The sequence below is a fragment of the Bidens hawaiensis genome, unplaced genomic scaffold (assembly GCF_021521415.1).
Source record: "Bidens hawaiensis isolate Kalapana, Puna unplaced genomic scaffold, B.hawaiensis_p1.1 tig00039759_1, whole genome shotgun sequence".
NCBI lineage: Eukaryota > Viridiplantae > Streptophyta > Magnoliopsida > Asterales > Asteraceae > Bidens > Bidens hawaiensis.
The window spans coordinates 49,430-67,372 of record NW_027497008.1 but is presented as its reverse complement, the minus strand read 5'-3'; the positions used below and the strand labels follow the sequence as shown (position 1 = coordinate 67,372).

General features: G+C 34.1%; 1 pseudogene across 1 annotated transcript in view; it reads left to right on the top strand.

Moving 5' to 3' along the window:
• Window positions 1-17,587, top strand: part of LOC143591518 (abietadienol/abietadienal oxidase-like) — an 83,503-nt pseudogene extending 65,916 nt beyond the window's left edge. The window contains exons 6-9 of the transcript XR_013145700.1: window positions 16,589-16,667; window positions 16,965-17,086; window positions 17,178-17,305; window positions 17,448-17,587. The product of XR_013145700.1 is annotated as an abietadienol/abietadienal oxidase-like (transcript). The remainder of the gene's footprint in view (window positions 1-16,588; window positions 16,668-16,964; window positions 17,087-17,177; window positions 17,306-17,447) is intronic.
• Window positions 17,588-17,943: the final 356 nt, after the last annotated feature.

Sequence of the window (17,943 nt, the reverse complement as noted above, 5' to 3'; positions counted from 1 at the left end):
ATAATTAAAAAAAACTCGTTGTAGTACATATATGCAATAAATCAACTTTTTTTATTGCATATGTGCACTAGTGTATAGTTTGATATGTGCAATAGTGTTGAATAGTATATACGTAATTTTTTGTATTGTATTAGTCAATTGTGTTATATTATATACAAAAATAAAAAAAATCGATATAGTGCATATGTGTATCAGTGTTGGATTACTTATATGTGATAGTTTGTATTGCATACAATTATTATTGTTGTATTTGCATAGATAGTGTGTATTGCATATAATTATTAGTGTTGTATTTGCATATATTCAATAGTATGCATTGTATAATGCAATTGTGTTATATTATATGCAATAAAACACTATTGTATAATGATTTTTTGAGTTTTAAGAACTCGAAAGAACTCAGTGTAACGATATTTTTCGAATTTTTTTACACATGCGTAATATATGTAGGTTACATACACGTAAAAAAATTACAGATTTTTTTACGCACCGAGTCGACTTTTTACACATGTGTAACGGACGTAAAAGTTAGTGTAACCACTTACATCTTTATTCTCTCTCATACTTTGACTTTTTTGCCAGATTTAATCCCAACTACATATTCCAATCCATTTAATTAAATGTGAAGTGTAACACCCCGGCTTAAGTGGAAACGCCCGGGTGTGACGTACAGATTGCTCAAACACACGTGGCACTATTAAGTGACCATAATAACATTAATTCATTTAATAAGCCAAGTAACACAAGTTCGAAAGTAACAATACAAGTTCAAACCCAAAACATAACCATAACAATAGTTCTTTTATTGAAATACCCTAAGTAATCTAAGTGTCTTCAATACTTCAACCTCTAATCACGGTACCTGTAACATATGTATAAAATATGGTCAGCTATAAATATAGCTGGTGAGTTTCCATAGTTTAAATACGTACATAAAAACCATACAATTCCTAGACATGTAATAAACGAGCAAGTAAGTCCTTTCCAGTTGGTACAACCAACGTACTTGGATAATCGCGCAAGTAAGGTCCTTTCCAATTGGTAACAACCAACGTACTTGGATAATGAGGCCCTTTTCCACTCGATACAAATGGACCGGAGTGCAAAGGGGGGCGTATGATCATACTTAATGAGGCTTCTCAATCGTGCAAGTAATATTCGTGCAAGTAATACAAGTAACACACAAGTCCATATACGAATTGTAGTTTTGGTAATAGAAGAAATAATACTTGAATTTTTATAAGGATACATATGCTATCCCAAAACATTAAAATATTAAAAAGGGGTGGTGAAAAACTCACCTTAGTAATTGAAGTGAAAAAGGAATAAGAAAACTTGAAGGCGTCAAAGGAAACCGAAGCGGTCAATCCGTACGAACTATAAATAAGAATAAACACGACTTTTAACGGCTATTCTAATGGGATTTTAAAGTTGATTAATTGCATAATAGTTTTAGAAGGTAGTTATTATTTTAATATAATTTATTACCAATTCTACGGCCATTTGATTATTATATTATTATTTATGTTTTAACGGAACTCGGTTATTAATATGGTTTAAGTATTTTAACGGCGGGGATACGAAGTTTGTATGTTTGAAATACTTGAACTAATGTTTACAAGTCGAAAAATATAAGTTTTGTTTTAACGAGATGGTTTTTAATATATTAAAGTTTAAATCGCAATTAATATACGATTTTTAGTTACGGTTTACGAGAATGAAAAACTCGGTTTCTAGTGTAAAATGGTGAGATACATTTTATAGTTAATTTATATAATTTTATTTAACTTAAAAAAAGTTTTTATAATTTTATTTTGATTTTTAATTGCTTACAATGATTTATTAGTTATAAATAAATAAACTGTTATAAAAAAAAACGTGACTGACCCGGGTCCGGAGGTTATTAGTTTCATGTTTAACCAACTGAGCTAGGCCTCATATTCGTTATGAACATGGTTTCAATTATATATATATAGTATTAGTTTTTTAATAGTTTTAATTAATAATAATAATAATAACAATGAACAGTTTACAAAAAGAAAAAGCTTGACCCGGGTTTCGAACCCGGGTCTGTTGGTTACCGGACAACGAAGTTAACCAGTTGGACTAGCAAGTAATTCAGTTAAGGTATAAGAAAGAATATATATATAATATACTTCAGGTTCATCTTCTTCACATGAACCCTAGATTTTTCAATCTCAGTTTCTGTTTCAAGTTTGTTAAAATCACGTTAGGGGTTTTGTTTGTTAGATCAAAACTGATCGAATGCATGTTACAATTACCTTAACTGGTGTTGATTTGGCGAAGAACAAGAACTCGCCGGAGCCGAAGCTTTACCGGATTATTACGGCTATTGTAGAGAGAATTAGAGGGAAAGAAGGTTATGAGCGAGTTGTAATAAGGCTTAGGTCCCTATTTATACAACTAATCGGAGCGTATACACGTCAATGCATTAATGTGATTTACCCGGATTTTCCGGCGACGATTACGGGGTGATTTACGGCAAGGAATCGCAATTAATTAGTTGGTTAATATTTTAGGTTAACGGAGAAACACGTTTATATAATTATTTGGTTAAAACAATAAGGTTTGGTGGTGTTTGGGTCACCTCCGGCTCCGATTCCGGCGGCCGGAGGGTGGTCGGAAAAACGGTGGAACAAGGGGGACGAGATAGGGTTGGGTTGATTTAAAAAAAAATAATAATAAATAATTTAATAGTATTTACATTTCAGGTCCCTCGAGTTTCTTAAACATTATAAATGAGGCTTAATATCTTTTAAGTTATAAAAAGTATTTAAAGTTTACGTTTTTAACCCTAAACTTTACATTTAACATATATAGTTTCGGTTTTGGATTATTTACGCGTTTAAGCGTGTTATCGATAAGTCTCGAGAAATGGAACGTAGAAATAAATGAACGAATGTTTTAACATAAATGTCGGGAACGCTTCTATTAAATGATCAATAATATATCGAAATGACCCATCGGGTCGGGTTTACAAATACAATTATGAATCCCAAAAATTGACGAATGTCACATGTAGCCTAGAATAGAGTTCTTAAATTCTTACAACTCAACATGGTTATCAAAAAATCCCTCCCCTTTTCTATATATATATATATATATATATATATATATATATATATATATATATATATATATATAGAAAAGGGTTCAAATAAGAATAAAGAGTTTCTTAGGAATTATAAGAACCAATAGATTTTGACATTTGGCATTAAAATCTATGGTAAAAAATAATTCTATGAAACTATGTCGGTTTTTATTAATTTTAAATCTCAACCATTGATTAACATGATCCAATGGCTATGATTTATTCCTAGTCTTCCTAGAAAACTATCTCTTTTTATTTTAACTCACCCATATATATATATATATATATGGTTAGTATCATTTCTGAACTCCAACAAGTTAATAACTTCTTGGAACTCATAACAACCAAACATTTTTTTTAATTTTTTTTCATATATTAACATTGTTTGAGATTAATTTTACCATATTTTATATAAAAAAAATTTATTACATATATAAATTACAAGTTTACATATGTGTAAAATTTATCTAATAACAAATTTACATATATCTAAATAAAATTAGATATGCGTAAAAACTAATTTTCATAATTGTAACCGTAAATACAGATATAAAAAGTGATAAACTACACTCAAATAACATTAACATACAAAATTTTTTATAAAAGCTGTTAGTTATTAAGAGTTCTTTTAAGTTCTTAAATAATTTAAAAGTTCTGTAATAATACTCATATATATATATATATATATATATATATATATATATATATAGGGTTGAGTTATTTTACAAAGGCTAACAAAAATGAGACGTGTGAGAAACAATAGTTAATTTACATGTGTCAAGTGAAAACCAAAGGAAAACTGGTATAAAAGTAATGGTACATATTTTCTCTCTTCATATTCAAGTTACACGTCAATTCTCCCATAATTTTATAACGTCTATAGCTTTTTCATTTGATATTTAAAAAAAAATCACCGTAATAACAAGCGTTTTTTATCTTAATATGAGTATGACTTTGTTATATAAAAATTAAAACAAAAATTACGTCATGGTGTCTTTTTGTTTGTCATTATGTCTTTTTTCGTCATTGTGTCTTTTTGCCTGTCATTGTGTTTTTTCGTCATTGTGTATTTCAAATTATCATTGTGTTTTTTTTAAATGCTAATGATACAGTTGTGTAAAAATAATACGTAAATATAAAGATAAAATAACAACAAATTATCTAATACATAAAACACGATGATAAATACATATTACACAATTACCTCAAACGTAAACACAATTATAAATACATATACCACAATGACCTGAAACGTAAAACCTAAATTATTTGAGTAATTCAACATTAAAACACATTATTCATCGTTAATTACTTGTATTAAATCTACTATTTTTAATTAGTTATTAATGCCGCATATTATGTACCTCTAGGTTGTTTAAAATTAAAATAAAACTAAAGGTAGTTTGTAACTTTATTGTATCAAGAGGGATTAATTAATATAAAACGTTATTTTCAGTTTTACAAAGTTTTTGTTGGAATAATAGCCACTTTTTTCTTTCTTCTTTAGTTCATCTTCTTCCACAAATAAAAAGACCTCACAATTTCTCCACTAAAGCTTAAATTCATGTAGTGAATAATCACCAAAATATTTGGTTTCCTTCTCTCTGAAATTCGATCTTTTGGTGCTTCTCAAGCATTTATGAAGGGGTCTACTTAAAAGGGCTAAAGAAAAAAAAGATCTACTACTTAAATGAATCATAGACTATCTCTAATGCTAAAGAGGTCCTTTATATGCCTTTAGTCGTCCAGTCGACTATCACATCATATTTTTATAAATTCTTTCAATTTTTTTAAAAACTCAATTTCACCTCCAATGGTAATGGTGCCCTTAATTGCCTACTCAACTGACCTTATCACCATTTTTTCTTTAAATTTAATTACTTAAGTTATAATAAAATATTTGATTAGTTATATGATTAAATAACTAATATAAGTAAATAAGTAATATAAAAAAATTATTAAACTAGACTATAATAAAAAAAAACATAAAAACAGAGAAATTGCATTACATAAAAATGAAAAATAAAAAGTAAACTAGATTTAAAGAAAAGCATTTAAAAAATAAGCATAAACTACTCTTCATTTGCCCATAGGTGTTCCACCAAATCACCCGGATTGCAAGATGCTCCTCCTTACTACGTAAATTTCTAAACCTTTGCAGTTGTGCTGCAAATGCGGGCACGACTCCATGACTGTAACTTGGTGGATTATCTTCATGATCTTGACGTGCCCAATTAGATATGGCATGGCCTTCATCCTCTATAATCATATTATGCAATATGATGCACACATATATTATGTTAGTAATATTGTCTAAGCTCCAAGATCTTGCTGGACCATGAATAATTGCCCACCTAGCTTGAAGAACAGCAAAGGCTCTCTCGACATCCTTCCTTGCCGACTCTTTACGTTTGGCAAAAGACCTTAATTTATTGGAATGTCGATATGAAAAACTCTTGACAGTGTCGACCACTCTGGATAGATTCTGTCAGCAAGATAATACCCTTGTGTATATTGCGTTTCATTCACCATAAAGTTACAATGTGGTGCATTCCCCTTTAAAACTTCGTTGAAAGTGGCGACCAATTAATCACATTGATGCCATTATTTTAACCCGCCGCTCCAAAATATGCATGTCAAATCCATAGGTCATGAGAAGCAACCGCTTCTAGCATAATGGTCAGTCGACCATGGTCACCAAGCGTATACATACCTTTCCATGCAGTTGGACAGTTTCTCCAACTCCAATGCATATATCAACGCTTCCAAGCATTCCTTGGAAGCCTTGCACATTTAAATGCTCCTCAAGTAACCGTTGAATGTCCGGTTTATTTGCTCTTCTAAGGTATTCTTCACCAAAAATTTCAATAATAGACCTGCCAAACTTTTGTAAGCAAAGGATAGCAGTAGACTCACCAATGCGTACGTATTCATCGACTTCGTCAACTGCTACCCCGTATGCCAACTTACAGATAGCCGCTGTGCATTTTTCTTGTTGTGAAAGACCTTTTCTACCTATTGCGTCATATCTCTATGAAAACCAGCTATTGTGTTATTTTAACCACTCAACAATCAGGTTAAATAGGGGTGCTAGCCGAGCCCGAGCTCGACTAGGCTCGAGCTCGGTTCGTTTTACTTATATGGAGCTCGAGCTTGGCTTGATTCAAACTCTATTTTCAAAGCTCGATCTTGGCTCGTGAGTATATTCTCAAGCTCGAGCTCAGCTCGGGCTCGGCTCGTTTACTCTTTATTAATTAATTTTTTTATATTTATAATTATGTGTGTGTGTATATATACATATATATTCATTTACAATTTTATTGTAATGCCCTCGACCCTCGGGTGCCCTACTTTCATGTTGGTTGACTTTACTCATTCAAATAATTGGAAAAAATCAGAGTTAATTAAAACAAATTACGAAATAAAAGTCAACCATCTTCATAACATAAGTACTTTGTTTTTAAAATGAAATAACATAAGTCTTAATATAAATATAAATAACACGTGACTCTTCTTTTCTTCGATGTCAGTCTTCTTTTATTTGTCACGTGTCCCACTTTAAGCAACCTGCCTCATCCTACTCACCTGCATGCATACTAAAAGCCAGCTACGCTAAGTGAGTTATAGTTAATCAATTAACATACAATACTTTCAAGTTCATAATTATACGTGTCCGGAGATACGTATTTCATACTTTACTTGCTATATCTCATTCATACATACTTTACGTACATACATACGTATTTATATACTTTCTTTCATACTTTTCCTATGGTATACCGTAAACTATCCTACTTTTTCTATCTTGGATATTATTAGGGTCTGGTCCCTCTATCTCAGATATTTTCAGGGTCTGGTCCCTTCTATCTCAGATATTAATAGGGTCTGGTCCCTCCAATCTCAGATATTATTAGGGTCTGATTCCTCAAATCTCAGATATTAATAGGCTCCGGTCCCTCAAATCTCAGATATTGTTAGAGTCTGGTCCCTCCAATATTAGATATTAATAGGGTCTGGTCCGTCCCTCCTGCCTCGATCTCAGATATTATTTGGGTCTGGTCCCTCTATCTCAGATATTATTAGGATTTGGTCCCTTTGTCTCACTTAACCATACAACCATACATGTCCCATCAATCGTCCATACATTTACTTCATACGTTTGCTATCATACATGCATACTTTACACATCTTTTAATTGCATATATAATAATTATATTTATATATGCACATTCATACAACATTCAATAAATAACCATACACATATCATACACTTATCACTTAGGATAAGTGTATTAACTATCACATAGGACTATATACACAGCCCCGAAAACATCACAGAGAAAGGTGCTAGAACTCACTTGGAGACGATTCCTTTCTGAGTTAATCGTAATGTCTTTCTTCAACGGAGCTCGACTAACTGTTTATTAATAACGTACACGTATTAATTTTCTATTTTAAACTTCTTTATTTTCCTAAGTTAACGGAGTTAACTTTTAAGTTAACGAAACCGAACATGTAATCTCCTTTAGCCGATCGTATTAGTATGATATTCTTAACTTTATTTTATTAAAGAACCGTCTTCATTAGTTTGCATTCTTAAGGGCCTTTATTATTATTATTATCATATATATATATATATATATATATATATATATTATATATATATTTACTATTCTTCTTATTTCATTATCATTAGTTTAAATTCTTAACGTGTTTATGAGTTAACGTTTCTTTAAACGAGTTTGGGTTCGTGTCGGGCTTATACTTGACTTTTGCTTGTTTTAACCTCTCATATTTATATCCATTATTGTCTCACACACACACACACACACACACACACATATATATATTTATAGGTTATCACTCGTTAATGAATCCTTTCCTTAGCGAGTTGGTTGCTCGGTTTACCCTCTAATCGTATTCTTTTATTTGAGGCGGGTTACAGGTTATTAAACGAGTTGGCTTTAAGTTCGGATTATATTCTTATCTTATTATTATTATTATTATTATTATTATTATCATTGTTTGAGCTGAATTTACCATAATGCCCCTCCTCACCTTTTATAAGAAAACCCTACCCCCCATCTCTTTCACCTTCATCTGCACTTCCTTAGCCGCCAACTTCATCGTTTTTTTTCCGGCATCGCGACGACGTGAAACAGAAAGAAAGAGGTTGGAGCTGTTACCCGGGTTCCCCATTTGGATCGAGCTTCATTCATTCCAATCGAGTTGAATCGAGTCGTCACCAATCCACTCGAGTTGAATCGAGCCGTCACAGTCCACTCGAGTTTCACATGTTTGGCTCGAGTTTTCTTTTTCAATCGAGTTATGTATTTGTTTCGGGCCTGCCTTGTTTCATTGGCTAAGTATTCGGATCGAGTCTATGGTCTCGATTGGTTTGGGTGTTTGGGTCGAGTACCCTTCTACTCGACTGAGACTCCAATCGACCTCACTTGCCCTACACCATTCTGCTCGAGTCAAATATGTGTTCCAATCGAGTCGACTTCATGCTTTTAGTTTTCAATGGTTCCAATCGACTCGACTCCATTTTGCACTCGGCTCAACTTAGTGATTTCAATTGGCTCAACTCCATGTTTTTAGTCGAGTCGACACTATTCCCTCGAGTCGATTTTTCGTTTTATTAGACTTAATCGAACCGAGTTCCCTTATTGTCATTCGGTTCCTTTGATTTGAATACTTTTAGTCCATTTGGTGGGGATTCGGGTTTCATTAGACCCAAGTTCATTACATCTATACATACATATGTCGTATTATTTTTAAACCGGAAATCCATTTTATTACTTGGTTCAAATAGAGTTTGTTTAGGTCGGTTTGGCACGGTTCATTTCGTGTTTTTCAACATCCATTTGTTCGTTTATTACTTCATAATAACAAAACAGTTGGAGGATGAATCGTAAAGGATGAGACTTAAAACTTAACATGTGACATACCTTATAGATGGTTAGATCTTGAATCACTATAAATCTTAGATGAATCTTCTTGGGTAATAGAATATCTGCTGCTAACTCTCTTGGATGAAATAAGAAGGTGAAATGCTTGGGTGTGTATGAGCAGTGTGTGTACGTATGAGTGTCTGATGAGGATAAAATGATGAGGTAATAATGAGGAGGATTAGGGTTTTAGTTTCATTTATATAGGCTAAGCTCGAGACTTTAGGCCCATAATCGTGTTTAAGCACATAAACCATTTTAATCTTTGCTTTCATCTTATAAGTATTTAATTAAATTAACTAACGTAACACGACAAACGACAAAAACAAACTTATATTATTTATTTAAATAAATCTCAAACGAGTACGTTACATTTATGTATAAAATAATATATATATATAGTTATTTTTAGTTATTTTTTCATAACATTATACATATTAATTAATATTATTAAATATATATTAAAGTTTATATAAATGACAGGTTCGTTTAGGCTCGCGAGCCGGCTTGAGCTCGATAAGTGAAGCTCGCGCTTGGGCTCGTTTATTAAACGAGCTTAATTTTAGGCTCGAGCTCGGGCTCGGGCTCGATTAAGCTCGGGCTTTTTCACTAGCCGATCTCGAGTAGTTCGACTCCTTTGCACCTAAGGTTAAATAAACGAATGCTCATCCGGAATCGTTGTCTAACGTAAGACTCGTGGTACACCTGATTAGGAGAAAAATAACCGTTCCACATACGATTAGCACCATCTTCACGACACCTTTCAATGTATTTGCGTTTCCCTTTTTGTCGGGAACAACCTCCGACCTCATCGGTGTCGAGATCCAAAAATTGTTGCGCGATTATTTCGATATTGTTCGACAATAGTTCTTCAATTTGTTTACTTGCAAGATCCATAAACGGATTTGGTGCACTCATAATTATTATTTTTTATATGAGAGTGAAATGAGTTAATAGTATAGGTAAAGTATGAAGGAATTGAGAGTGACACATGTTGTATTTAATGATGCTTTTTTAAAGTTAGGTAAACAAATTAAATACTATACATGCAAAAAGCTTACCCAAAATTGAATGCACACAATTGTGGTTGTTGGATAAAAAGAAATAGAATAACAAAGTTGGTAAGCAAGTTAAATACTACACCAAGCCAACTAAAATTAAATAGTACACCAAACTTACTAAAAAATAGAAAAACAAAGTTAATAAAAATGAAAACCAGTGAATACAAATAAGTCAAATTAATAAAACTACAAAAAACATGCTACAATTAATCCATGTTATACTTAGCTTTAATCCTAGCACACTAACCGTCATGTTGCTCTTTTTGAACCGGGTCCATTTCAGTAGTCAGGATGTCGAGTATTTTTTTTTCTCTCTTTGATTTCCATGTAGTCTTTCATATTAACTCTCCAATCACCAATCGCTTTTTTCTTAAGAGACAGGGTGTTGTTTAACATGTCAAGTAGTTCTTCTTTCTTTCTTTCTTATCTGCAATCTCTTTGCCTTTCTTATACTCCTTCTGACCCTCCAGTGTCAATGTCATCAGCGTATCAAGCTTAGTACTCACTTCATTTTCCCTTGACGATCCACTCTGCTTATTACCTTGATTGTACCCCTCAATTTTACCATACCCTTTATTGTACCCATCAGTCTCTCTCTGATTATACCCACTCTGAACATTACTTGAACTGTTTCTATACTGTCTCTGATTTGACTGATAACCTGTTTTCTGAGTACTGCCTTGGAAATTTGGGTTTTGCTGGTTGTTTGGGTTTCCATAGCTGAAATTTGGGTGGTTTCTGAGGCCCGGGGGATAGGTATTGGAGTTCATATTACAATTATTGTTGTATCTTCTTTCCCTTTGAACAAAATTGACCTCTTCTTCTTCCTCATCTTCTTCATCCTCTACAAACCCACAACTCGCCAAATCATGTCCCAATTCGCTACACCCTTCACAAACGGGGTATGCTTTTCCCGACTTCCCTTTCTCTCTCGTACCCGCAACCATCAATCGATCCAACTTAATCTCTAACCTTGCCATTCGATCCTCTGAACCTCCACTCTCTACGGCTTTTACGACTACCCTTTTCACCATCCTGTTTGACTGAGCTTGTCTCATAGAATTCATGGCATGTCGCTCAAAGTGTCGCCAATCCTCATTCTCATCATTTATAAAAAACGACCCATTCGTGGTCGACTGAAGATCACACACATCATCGTTAGACGGACCATCATGGAATGCTTTAATTAACTCCCACAACGCTATTCTATGATAAGGGCAGGTTCTCAATAACAACTTAAACCTTGTGAAAGTTTAGTGAAACATTTCGCCCGTTCGTTGTTGATAATTTCTGATGGCGGTTCGGGCCTCTGAAGTTCTTTGCGACGTGTAATACTCGTCTAGAAACTACTGAGCTAAATCTTGCCACATGTAAATACTAGATGAAGGCAATGATAGAAACCACTGTTTTGCTGCATCCTTCAAACTAAACTAGAAAACCACCAACTTCACCACCATCTGCAGTGAACCCCTGACTGGAAATAATGGCACATATTGAATTAAACTCGCTCAAGTGAAGGTATGGCTCCTCTGTGGCTTTCCCGAAAAATGTAGGCATCCTGGACAAACAACTTTGCCTCACTGAAAAGGTTCTCCCATCTCTGACTGGAATAATAATGGGTAATGGGTTCGTGGCCACTTATGGAATGAAATGGCTTTGAACCCCCTGAACTGGTGGTAGGATAAATGCTCTCGGGACCCCATCATCAAATTTATACTTTGGAATCTGTGGCTCTTGAACAACTTGTCTTCTCTTTGCTCTGCGGTTTCTTGGTTGCTGAATGGGCTCAGGTGTTCGGTTACATCACGGGTGTTTTGGTTCATCTCTTTGATAATACCGACCCCCCATGCATATCCTCCAATTCTTCTTCATCCTCAAACTCCTCATAATCATCAAACAATCCTCGTCTACTATTCACCCTCTCGAATTCAAATAAACCCTGACGATACGGTGGTTCAGTGCTGACTGATCGATCATCTCTAATGTTAAACTGTCTCTGATTGTGGTCACCACCTCTACGGTTTCTACTGCGTTCAGCATATGCATTCAGGTTTCGATTAAGTGGGGGTATGTCATTTTGAGGAATTGACTGTTCCTGATTCTGAGGTTGCCCTTGATTCTCTAACTAGTACACATGTGGGTCTCGATTTTCTGGATTATTCATAATTTCTTCTTTTGGTTTTGAAGTTTCAGCTTCTGACTGCTGATTAAAACCCTTTCTTTGAGCTGCTCGGTTTCTTTTTGCTGCGTTTTCTATTTGCGGATCAAACCGTAGTGGCTCTTTGTCCCGAGAATATCTTGTATGCATAAACCTGTAAGATCAACTGTACACATGAAAAAACACAACCCCGCGTAAAATTAATGAAGAAAAATAAACAAAAACTAAAATTTAATTTAAACTAAGCTAAACTAAACTAGCACTTTGTAAGTTAATTTCTTGACAACGAAGCCATTTTGATATAGATTTCATGCTCTAAAAAAGTATTTAGTATACTTAAATACCTATAACTAGTACAGGTAAGTAAGGTCGTCTCCACAGGGAATTAATGGAAGGTGCAAGTTTGACTCATGACTTATTAAAAATTAATTAACAACTAAGTGGACAAATGATGTCAAGCAGTTTAAAAGATTTGTTAAACGAAAACAATATTAATTTGATTTGTAAACAATTATTAAAAAGTAAACAATCTCCAGGTTTCAGGTTTTGAAGCAAGTTGGATAGATAATTAAACCTATTAGATTGTATTCTTCGTTTGAATCAATAAACCAAAACACTAAATGTTTGACTATCTTGATTATCATAACTTAATCCGAATGATTGACACGGCTGAACAATAATATTGTTGATTGTCAATTTTAGGTGTTGATGAATCAACTCAGTATTACGTATAAAGATAGCTAGGTCAATGACACTAAGAACTCAATCCTAGTTGTTGATGACCACAAATCGTTTAGCTGATAAACTTCAAATCATTCAATTACCAAAAACACTTTAAGAACACAAACAAAATCCAAAAGTTAAGGTTTAGAGTACCAAACAATCTAATAAACAACTCAACCCTACGCCCGGAGATGGTCACGAACAGATTAGCCTCGCATATGCATCTTCAACTCACTTGATTCTTGAGCGAATGATGACATGGAAGATTGTGATGAATGGGAGGTGTTAGGATGGTGGCAAGAGGCTCCAAATTCGTCCAATTATGTTAGGGTATGAAGGATGGCCGTCATAGGGTTTAACCGGGCTTAAATAATTAATAAAAACAAAAAATTCTCGTTTTTCCGTCTGGTAGACCGTAAGCTATGGTCGGCCCACCGTAAGCTATGGTGGTGCTTACGGTCGCCACTGTCTGCTTTACGGCGACAGCCCCCGCCGTAAGCTATGGTGGGTCACCGAAAGCTATGGTGGGGGCAGGTACCTGCCGCACTGTTTAGTCGTAATTTATTCGTTATAGCTCCGTTTTATGTCCCATTTTCGGCCACGTATTCGTATTCAAATCCTTTATCACTCCACATAACAATATCTTCATTTACACTCCATCCCAAATGCTCCAATTTAGCTCCTTTAAGCTCTGCTCACCTGTAACGTAAAATCACTCAAAGTAATTATGTTCGAGACATATAAACACACAAAACACATGATATAACTCATGTCACACACGGTATTTCACCCACACATCAATCCACTGGTTCTCGGTGTCTTTGAGCATTTGGGCGGTTGAGAACTGTACACCTTGGTTGGTCAGAACCACTTTGGCTTGTCCTTCACAACCCCCAAAAATGCTCGTATTGAAATTATTGCTTGGTGAATTATTCTTGGTATCACCAACATATTCCTCTCGAACTGCCCACAACAACATTTCGTTCGACATACCACTCTTTATGTTTTCTTTGATGCATATGTACAGGTCATTGAACCTGTTCACCTTGGGTATTAACATGGACCAATGTGATCTCAAGTTATGGCTGGTCCTCTCTTGATACACTTGCAATCTTTTCAAAAATATTTTTAAAGCTCGACCCAAAGAGCACACCGCTTTTGGTTATTTCCCAAAATTGAATCTTCAAAAACGTGCACGTAAGCCTTGGCAAGCATAATCTCTTCTTCCAAGGTCCACTTCTTGCGTCTCACTTCAGAAGACGATTCCACATTTTTTGTGGTTTTTCCCCTTATTTATTGTTTTCTTTGGGGTTGATGGAGTAGTTTCAACACTAAAGATAAAGGGCTCCACTGATGATGTTTTGGTGCTTGAAATAGCAGGAATATGGTGTTGTTGACATTGTTGTTGAAACTGATGGAACATCATTTGTTGTTGAAAGTGTTGAAACATCGTTTGTTGTTGTTGTGAAGCTTGTTGAAACCCTCCAGAAACTTGATGGAACTGTTGAAAACCAACATTCAGTAATGGTTGGTTTAGTTGTGTTTAGGGAAATCTGAAGTTTGGAAGTGATATGCTTGGGCTTTCATACACAATACCTTGATTCAATAACTAGGTATAGTTTATGTTTTGGGTTTGATTCTGATTCATTTTCTTTGTATGGTGAGGGTGATACGTAAATTTGGTGAATGTGAGGAAACTTGGTGTATATTTGTGTTTTCTTTGTGTATTCAAAGGATAAATGGTTTTTTTGTATTGAATAAAAAGGTTAGTAAACAATTACTTCTAAAGTAAAGGAAGTTTTAAATAAGATGGTGAATAAGTCGGTTGGTAAAGAATTGATTGTAAAGTCAAAAAATCTTTTAATAGGTTGGTTGGTAAAGAATTGATTGTAAAAGAATTGAATTGCAAAGTAAATAAAGTAAATATGATCTATTGCATGATGATGAAATTAATATTAAAAAAAAGGAAATTGTTAATGAAAAATGTACAAGAACTAAAAAAGAAAAGGCTCTTCCATTCGGGCATATATTATAATCAATCAAACTTTAATGTGTTTGAAAAATTGGGCAAATTCCACATCATCACGGGTTGGAATTTTAAGAACATTGGAGAAAGTCTTAGTTGATGCCTAGTCCCCACTGAAAAACAAGTAGATCCTCCCTCCCATGCTTAAAAATAATAATTATATTAACCGTATATTACACTTAATTATTTGTGTATAATGTTAGTTAAAATGCATATTCACTATTTTCTAACAATGCATACATACTAAAATATAAGAAAACAACTAAAAGTTTTAAGATTCTGTTTGTTTTTGCTTAAAAGGTCTGCAAGTGGCTTACATCTGCAGACGTGCAGACATATGTTTCTGAAAACTGTTTGCTTTTTTAGAAAAAAAAGATCTGAAAAATGCTTTTATGGTCTTAAAAAATAAGCTATTGTTCAACTTCTTTATACTTCTTCACATCCTATCAACACCTAATGTTCAACATCACCACCACTCACTGTGCGCCCCCACCATCACCGTCCACCGCCACCACCACCGTCCACCACCTCCCACCACCACCACCGTCCATCACCACCACCACCCACCGTCGGCCACAACCGACGTCCATTATCACCACCCACCATCCCCCACCGTCACTGTCCACCACCGACCACCACCATCACCCACCGCCCGCCACCACCACCGTCCATCATCGCCACCACCCACTGTCGTCCACTACCACCACCCACCACCCACCGTTCGCCACCTCCACCGTCCATCACCACCACCGCCCACCGTCGGCCACCACACCGTCCACTACCACCACCACCACCGTCCATCACCCACCACAATTGTCCATCACCACCACCCACCGTTCACCGCCTACCACAACCGTTTGCCACCATTCGTCCACCACCATTCACTTTCACACTTCGTACATCACCACCAATTATTTTTGTAGTTTACAGACGTTAAATAAATTTTATCTACTTTGATATGTATGATGGATAACTAATTTTCAGCTTATGCAGACGCTATCCAGTTTATAAAACAAACAGTATTATATTTTCAGATTACAGACATTCAAACCACATATTTAGTTGTAGACATGAAATCGGATAAAATCAAATTAAAGACATTTTTGTCTTCAAAAACAAACATCACCTAAAATAACATTGATAATAAAAATTACAATATGAAAAGGAAGAACACAACTAGATGAATTATAGATTTAACAAAAAGTATTGGTTTTCTATGTTTTATAATACAAAATAAACATTATGTTATTTTTGGTAGAACAAAAAATAACTCATTGCACTTTAAGTGTGGTGCAATATTATATTTCATTTAGTATACGTAACGAAATATAAGAAAACAACTGAAAGAACACGAATAACCAAAATTACAATACGACAAAGAACATTACAAGATGAATTATAAATTTAACGAAAAGTATTGTTTTTTTTTCTTTTTTTTAGAATACAAAATAAATGTTATGTTCTTTTTATGGTAGAATAAAAATAATTTATTGCATTGTAAGTATAGTGCAATGTTGTAACTGGTTAGCAAATTTTATTTGTTGTAACTTGATGTAGGTAATCGATGAAACTCTTCGTTTAGGTGGGATTGCCATTTGGTTGATGAGAGAAGCGAAAGAAGATGTCGAATATCAAGGTACATTTACACTAGTTTGTAAGTTATACATCTGTACTGTATATGAACGAGATAAACTCACACATAATATTTAATTTGCCAAGCATGTTCGTCAATAACGGATCCAAATTTCTTTCTACTCGTAGTTTTTGAAAAATATCTATGAATGATGTTAACTTAAATGTTAGAAACATATATAAGCATATAGCCCAGAAAAAGTAAGAATCATGTACTATATAATACGCAAAAAACTATAACACTGATGTTTCATGTTTGGATTCTTAACACAAGTTATGCTTGCCACAAACACCATTGTAGATTATGTTATCCCCAAAGGAAGCTTTGTGGTTCCATTTCTTTCAGTTGTTCATCAAGACGAAAACTTCTATGAAAGAGCAACTACTTTTAATCCGTTTAGATGGATGGATCCAAAGAACCTAGTGAGCTTTATATATGCATATCTTGTTTTATATATTTATGTTGTACGTGTCACTATTGCTTGAAACTTAATATATTTTTTTTATATGAAAGGAGAAGGCAAATTGGAGAAATAACCCATTTTATTCACCATTTGGAGGAGGATCTCGTTTGTGTCCTGGAGCAGAGTTGGCTCGGCTTCAAATCGCGCTGTTTCTGCATTACTTTCTAAAGTCTTACAGGTGTGATATCATTTTGTGACATTTGATCTTATTAGTTTCCATCATCATATATGTGTGGTCACACATGATTTGTGTGTAATATATATATGCATATGTTTGCATGTTAAGAAGTCAATATGACAAAATTATTTGCATGTTTCAGGTGGAGCCAAGTTAAGGAGGATAAAATGTCTTTCTTCCCGTCGGCTAGGTTGATTAATGGATTTCCAATCAAACTATATAAAATAACATGACATATTTTATTATACATATGCGAATAAGTGGGTGCACGTAATATATACATGTGTATGTGTGTGCATGAATGTGTATATATCTATGATATTTATCTGTGTTGATATATAAAAGAACATTAGACTAGAAAGTAAGTTGTGTTATTTTTTTAATCGTTTTTGAAATATCGGGAGTTCTTGCCATGCAATGTAATAACACGACAAATCAGTCGGCACCACTTTAAATGATGTGGTATCCTTTTACAAAATATACAATTTATGTTCAATATATTCATTAGGTTTGTGTTATGTCACGTACCTGAAATCCAAATAGAAAGGTAATTGGGTCACTCACTCTCTTGGGCACGAAAATAGTTTCATTTCTATTCTCCATGAAAACCATAAGTTGGTTGTTGGTCCATACAAATT